The sequence below is a fragment of the Colobus angolensis genome, unplaced genomic scaffold (assembly GCF_000951035.1).
Source record: "Colobus angolensis palliatus isolate OR3802 unplaced genomic scaffold, Cang.pa_1.0 Scaffold485, whole genome shotgun sequence".
In the NCBI taxonomy this organism is placed as follows: domain Eukaryota; kingdom Metazoa; phylum Chordata; class Mammalia; order Primates; family Cercopithecidae; genus Colobus; species Colobus angolensis.
In genome coordinates this window covers 2,038,602-2,046,778 of record NW_012118321.1, presented here as the reverse complement: position 1 = coordinate 2,046,778, position 8,177 = coordinate 2,038,602, and positions in this window count along the sequence as shown.

Here is an 8,177-nt window from a genome sequence, read left to right as displayed (position 1 = left end):
GTTTGAAAAATTAGCAGCAATATAAAAGAAAAAAACCATTTTGTGGGGATAAATTCAAGCTGGCTACAGAAATTTGCATAAGTAATGAGGACCCAAATGTTACTCGCCAAGAAAATGGGAAAAATGTCTCCAGGGCATGTCAGAGACCTTCATGGCAGTCCCTCCCATCACAGCCCCAGAGGCCTAGGAGAGATAAACGGTTTTGTGGGCCAGGTTCAGGGCTGCCCTGCTGTCTGCAGCCTCAGGCCTTGGTGCCCTGCATCCAAGTTTCTCCAGCTATGGCTAAAAGGGGTCAAGGTACAGCTCAGACTATTGCATCAGAGAGGGTGCAAGCCTCAAGCCTTGGCAGCTTCCACATTGTGTTGAGCCGGTGGGTGCACAGAAGTCAAGAATTGAGCTGTGAGAACCTCTGCCTAGATTTCAAAGGATGTATGGAAACACCTGGATGTCCAGGCAGAAGTTTGTTACAGGGACAATGCCCTCATGGAGAACCTCTGCTAGGGCAGTGTGGAAGGGAAATGTGGGTTGAAGCCTCCACACAGAGTCCCCACCGGGGCACTACCTAGTGGAGCTGTGAGAAGATGGCCATCATCCTCCACGCCCCAGAATGGTAGATCTACTGACAGCTTGCACCATGCACCTGGAAAAGCCACAGACAGTCAACACCAGCCTGTGAAAGCAGCTGAGAGGGAGGCTGTACCCTGAAGAGCCACAGGGGTGAAGCTACCCAAGACCACGGGAACCCACTACTTGCATCAGCATGACTTGAAGGTGACACATGGAGTCAAAGGAGATCATTTTGAAGCTCTAAGATTTGACAGATAGTCTCAGACTTGCAGGAGACTGTAGCCCCTTTGTTTTGGCCAATTTTTCCCATTTGGAACAGGTGTATTTACCTAATGCCTGTATCCCCATTGAATCTAGGAAGTGCTAACTTGCTTTTGATTTTACAGGCTGATAGTCATAAAGGACTTGCCTTTTCTCAGATAAGACTCTGGACTGTGGACTTAGGAGTTAATGCTGAAATGAGTTAAGACTTTGAGGGACTGTTGGGAAGGCATGATTGGTTTTGATATGTGAGGACATGAGATTTGGGAGGGGCAGGGGTGGAATTATATGGTTTGGCTGTGTCCCCATCCAAATGTCACCCTGAATTGCAATAATCCCCATGTGTCAAGGGTGGGGCCAGGTGGAGATAATTGAATCATGGGAGCAGTTTCCCCCATACTGTTCTCATGGCAGTGAATAAATCTCACAAGATCTCTTGGTTTTAGAAATCAGAGATCCCCTGCAGAGGCACTCTTGCCTACCTCCACGTAAGACATGACTTTGCTCCTTATTTGCCTTCCACCATGATTGAGACGCCTCCCCAGCCATGTGCAACTGTGAGTCCATTAAATCTCTTTCCTTAATAAATTACCCAGTCTCAGATATGTCTTTATTAGCTGTGTGAGAAGAGACTAATACATGAATGATGAGAATACTTTTTCTGCAAGGCTGTCTACAAGAATATACTGATAAGATGGTGACAAAATAGTTCAGCCATAGTGACCAGTGAAAAGAGCTGAATCAGCAAAACTGATTATGCTATGGTCCATTTGGATGGTCAGCCTTAAGTTCTAGAGTAGAATCATAGACTCTTCAAGGTTGAAGGGATCATAGATGCTATCTTTAATTCAATCTTCCTTCCAATTCAGAAGTCTCTCAAATGGTTGACTCACTGGTATCCAGCCTTTGCTTCACCACTCTTAGCAATGAGGAAGCATACTGACTCAATTCTTTTTGAGGCACAGGGCTTCCCATAATAATATTTGACTAGCTTACACCCTAATCATTATTACAAGAAAAGAGCTCAATTCCCAAACCTGAATCCAGCAAGAAAGGCAGTCTGCCATTTATACAAGCAGTACATTGAAAGATTAAAATGTATATGGATTTAGGAAGATGGAATAAATTATTGTAAATGAATATAGTGCCATAGTTAATGATAAAATGATGTGTGTTAAATACTTTATGTGATATTTAAATTTTACCCACATTTTGATAATAAACTAAATGTGAAGAGGTTGTGATTAATTTTTAAATTATTCCGTTTGTATTTCTAGGGTTATTTTATTGATTATTTGCAACTGATATTTATTGCATTCCACTGTTTTCAAGGTTGTGGAATATGTTGAGTACTGGTTGAATGTTTATCACTGGTTATTGAGGGGAACATAATTTAAATAACTCCAAATATAACACTGCTCAAAGCTAGATGACATTCAGATTTATAAATCTGATCATACACATATATTTTGACAAACATTACTTAAACTGGGTCTACATAAAATGACCTGGCATATAAAAAACAAATTTTTTAAATATTTGGAATGGCATGATATTTTTGTCTCCAGTATCTTTTTGCATACATTACAGTCTGAGAAGAATAATTTGAAAAGTATGATGAGTGACGATCTCAGTCAGACAAGAAGACATATAGATGTATTGGAAGCCCCAAGGTGTTGTTTAAATGACCAAGTCTCTCCCTGATGATATGTCTATTAAAGGGCAGAACTTCAAGACATAACAAAAGTTTTCAGTGAAAACATAGCACTTTCACTGGTAGGGTCTCTGTATTAGTTCATATTGATGCAAACTTAGTGGCTTAAAATAACACAAATTTATTATCCTATAGCTAAGGAGGTCAGAAATCTCAAATGGATCAGCAGGGCTGTGTTCTTTCTGTAGGATCTAGGGGACAATCCATTTCCTTGCTTTTTCCAAATGCTAAAGAGTACCCACGTTCCTTGGCCCATGGTCCCTTCCTCTGTATTCAAAGCCAGTAGCATATTCAAATTAATCTCTCTCACTCTTTTCCTTTTTCCTGTTTCTTTTCTTCTTTCTCCTCTCTCCCTTTCTCCTCTCTCTTTCTCTTACATATATACATGTCTCTGATTCTATCACCCTATCTCCTACTCTGACTCTGAGCCTCCTGCCTTCACCTTATAAGGATTATTGTGATTACATTTGGCCCATCTGGATAAATCCAAGATACTCTCCTTATCTCAAGACTGTTAACATTAAACACATCTGCAAAGTCGTTTTTACCACATAAGCATATGTATTCAAAAGTTATGAGGATTAGGACATGGACATCTTTGGGAGGCCATTATTCTGTGTACCATGGTATCCATGTGCCTGAATGTAGGGGTATGGCCTAGATGACCTAAATGTAATAGTTACGTAGTTAAAAAATATCCTGTTCCTCTAAAGTAAAGGAAGTTGTGAGGTATTTATATATTTATTTTAGGTCAAAAAAGTTAAAGTAAAATATTATGATAATAATTAAGTGAGTTAGTGATAATTACGTCCTTATGTGTTGGTAAGAATAGTCTTACTAAAAATGTCTAAGTTAGAAATTCCAAAAAAAAATCTTACAAGGTCATTCTGTTATTGATTTGCTTATGGGAAACAATTTTCACAAGCTTGTTTAGACAGTTGTTTGAATCATGCTCCACACATCACTCATTTTCTTCTTTATTTATTTATTTTTTTGAGACGGAGTCTTACTCTGTTGCCCAGGCTGGAGTGCAGTGGTGCGATCTCAGCTCACTGCAAGCTCCGCCTCCCAGGGTCAAGGATTCTCCTACCTCAGCCTCCTGAGTAGCTGGGATTACAGACACATGCCACCATGCCTGGTTAATTTCTGTATTTTTAGTAGAGACGGGGTTTCACCATGCTGGCCAGGTTGGTCTCAAACTCACGACCTCGTGATCCACCTGCCTTGGCTTCCCAAAGTGCTGGGATTATGGCGTGAGTCACTATGCCCGGCAACATCACTCATTTTCTATATACTATGCCCCAAGTTAGTACAACACTGACAAATGTTTGAACAATAATCATTTGTTTCAATACATATAGATTTAAAATATAAAGATACTGCTTCTATTAGGTTGGATATTCCTTGAATAATAAATATTTTTTCTGCTAGTGTTCCTTTCTAACTATGCAAATGATATGCTTTTGATGTTTAACTGGTCTTGTATGCTTTATTTGTTCACCATATGGTTTTTTAGATAACTGTAGCCTAATTGGTTTGAATCAAGCAACTGACACGAATATGCAAATATAGTCAGAAAACAAAATATTTCTACCATAGTTCCCTTCTGCACTACTGTTGAAGTATGAATGCTTAAAAATAGGTCTGTAGAGCTAGTCTATCTGAATAGTTTGTAATTACATTCATTATCAATTGTCTACATTCAGGAGTATGATGCTAACAAGGAAAAATGACCAAATGCATTTATTTAATGTAGTACCAACTCTAGAAGAACATTATGCCTATGATTATTTGTATTCAGTTAGCACAAAATTGGCATATTTCTCAGTAAAACTGCTGTTAAGAATATACTGTTATATGTCAAAATTCAATGCTTTTAGGCTAATGTTAGATTACTTACTTGGTAAAGTTGTTATTTTTTAAAGGAATATTTATTATAGAAAAAACTTGCCTTTCTTTCCTTTATGCAGCTTCTTACCATTTGGTTTTTACAGAAAGCCAAGTGGAGATTCTTTGATTAAGATCTCTAGCTGGTTACATCCCTGTGTTATTTGCCATCATCCTTTTTTCCTTCTGACCTTCCACAAGCTGTTCATATTAAATATGAGGTGGACCATGTCATCAGTGAGCATATTTTCATTTGAAGGATTGCCAGGATAGCTTTCTGCCGTTCCTTTCTATTAGCTCAAAAGTATTGATGAGGCTATATTATCCTCCACTTAGCATTTAGTTTCAAACAGTTACCAAAGCCTTTCATCAAAGCTGAGTCACCCCTGATTATTCCCTACTCTATGTATCAGCAATTCCCTTCTCACTGTGAACACTATCTATCATGATTATCTATTTTGATACTAATCCCAAAGTCATTTTTTTCATGAACATATATTATAAAACTCCACAAGACTGAACATTTGAAGAAGATGAAGTACATTTTCTAATTTGTCTATCTCCCCATAGTACGTAGCACTAGGCTTTACACACAATGATAACTCAACAAATGCTGATGACTGTCGGTCCATGTATAATCGTTTGAAATAATGCATTCTCTAGGCCAATTTTCTCTAGCATATACTTAGTCTCTTACTTTTAGGAGGGTAAATATAAATTACTCAGGTCACTGAGACACTTCTGAAAAAGCATCCTTTATAGTCAGTTAATTGTCACCTTAATAATAGCTTGCAATTATTAGACGGTCTCCAGAATTTAAAAATGATGAATTAGAACATATGAAGTCTTGTTGGGCTGATTTTCCTCCTTCAGGTTGATGAGCTTATAAAGCTAACTATAAATTAGGTACTTTTCTCTTTGAAATAAGCCTATGTCCAAGGAGAGTTCAGTGGATCTGTGCCTAATTTGAAACTGATCCAACAATATAGCACAAAGATAAGCAAAGACTGAAAATAATTCAACCAAATACATTGTTTTGTGTTAATCACTTTTCATTTCTAAATAATCCAGGAGGAATAATGGTAACATTACCTAGATATTGTTACTTGTATTATATATCAACTATCAGACAATCCAGAGTACAGAAACTATGCCACTATTAAGCTCTAGCTGCTTTTTTTTTCTTTTTGAGGAAAGTAAACTATTCTTTATTTAAGAAGTGATTCATCAGCCAGTATTTTTCTTAGCACTTAATCATGTCTTAATTTTACTTTCTTATCCAGACGTTTTCCCCTAAGGCTGGTGATTCTTTCAATAACAAGAGTTTAATGTTCAAGATAAAAAAAAAAAAAATCATGGATATTAGTAAAGGCTTCTAAAGAGTGAGATTTATTTTTATCCTTGTATTTGGAATATTGTTGCTATGATGATTTGACTTTTCGAATAACTTATTTACTTTTTTCATTGAAGTCAGCATTATCCCACCTATTCACTCTCAAATAATTATGTATACATGGAACTGTGGACATGCACATTTTAGTATATGTTTGGGATAATTGCTGTCTTTGAATTGGTTGAGAATCAGACCACTAAGATCTGAATTAATGCTATTTGACATAAAAACCAGATGGAGGAATGGGCAAAGGTTGTGTGTAATGACCCCACTATATAGGAGACGAATTATCTCTTGCCAAGATGTACTCTCAGTTCTCACTAGGGAATCGTATTCACTCTGTATCTTCATGTGCCATCTGAGCCCTGTCCATCTGTGATTTACCTTCAGGCCAAAAATCACTTGTGTTTTTGATCCTCGTGAAAAATAACACTCAAAACATATAGATTATTGCTTCCTCTAGCCCATATTTTCATACTAAGTCTATCTTGTGTCAATAGTCTACTTTGTAGCACTTTGAATTAGAAAAGAATAAAGAATCCATCTGACCATTTCCCAACCAAGAAGAAACCATCGCCTTGATGGCAGACAATATTTAGCATTACATGACTTGCAGTGACACTGAGGTATATCATGCATGATCCCTACTTGCTCACAAACATGGCACATAAAGACATCCATATGGACCATGACTAATTGGCATGAATTCTAAACTATGGTGTGTAACCAACTGAAAAGGAAAATAATAGATGGTGAAAATGATTATGAAAGTTAAAAATCCCATTACAAATGCAATACTAGAATTGTATTTACTGGTATTAATGTACTGATCAAATATAACTATTTGTAAGACATAGGATATTTAACATCCAGTAGGTATTCAGTATTTATAGAAAGTTTCTGCTTCTACAATTAACCAGATTTATGGTGCATTATTATTATTATTGTTGCTGTTGTTGTTGTTGTTATATTTTAGTGCCATATACAGGTTCATCACAAAGCATTGGTCAAATCAAGGGCAGGGAACTGGTTTACTCATGTTACCCTAAGAGAGTACTATTTTATGTGCATCCCTTCTGAGGCCATGTTATCAAAGAGGACAGCTTTTCCACATGATGAAGGAATATTCCTTAATAAATAGTATACAAAGAGCTGTACTCTCCAACTAGAGTCACATTTAGTAACTATTACTAGAGTTCTTCAAATGAAACTTACTAGGTAATCTCAGTTCCTTACTGAGGGTTGATCACATCTCAAGTGAAGTGTAGTCATCAGGTAGTCCTACCACTTTTCACCACCTGTATTCCTATGGCTTGGTTCCAAGCAACCATCTCTTCCCACCTAGATTATCACAATAGTCTCCTGACTCATTTCATAAACTTTTTCAATAGTCTCTTTCAGTCTATTATCAATATAGCAACCTGCATCATTACCCTGCTCAAAATTCTGTAATAGCTTCTGTTCTTACTCAGAAAATAATACAAATCCATACATTGTCCATCAAGGGCCAACTTAACATACTGCTCCCTCATTTTCTTACTCACTTTAACTGCTACTCTACCTCTCAATCACTTTGCCACAGACATACTGCCTACTTGTTATTCCTGGAAATTACTGTAATTTTGCCTCAATTTTTGTGCACTGTTTCCTTTGCATGAAATGTCCCTCCCTTAAATGTATGCATGACTCCATATCTCACTTCTTTCAAGTCTTTACTCAAATTTCAGTTTTTCAGAAAGGATGTTCATGGCCAGCCTAAAATGCAACTAATCATTCATATCCCATTTTTCCATTTTTTTCTGATCACATTGTCTAATATACTACATATATTTACTAATTTTTATCTTTCGCTTTCTATATCTTCCATTGCAATTTAAGATTCACAAGTACAATTCTTATGTATTTTATTTATAACTCCCTAGATAGTGCCTAGAATACTGACTGCTCTGTAAGAGTATAGAAAGACGCTAATCCAAGCATGTTTTGGCATGTTTTGTAGGTAAAAATAAAGTAGAAAAAGATTTAAATGTAAAGTTGAAGTGATTATTTTATTTTACCATATAGATTACCTTAAGCCAGCAACAACAACATACATTCAACCAGCTCTTATGCCTGATACTGCTGTATTGTTCCTTCTTACCCATATCATCATTCACTTATGCCTCTAGTGATGTATTCCTCAAAGTAACACAAAACAGAAAATGTGTGTATTCTCAGCTCATCAACTAAAAGCATTCATGCTTGGTGCAGTGGTTCACGTCTGTAATCTCAACACTTGGGGAGGTTTAGGTGGGAAAGATTCCTCGAGCCCAGGAGTTAAAAACCAACCTGGTCAACACAGTGAGACACCATCTC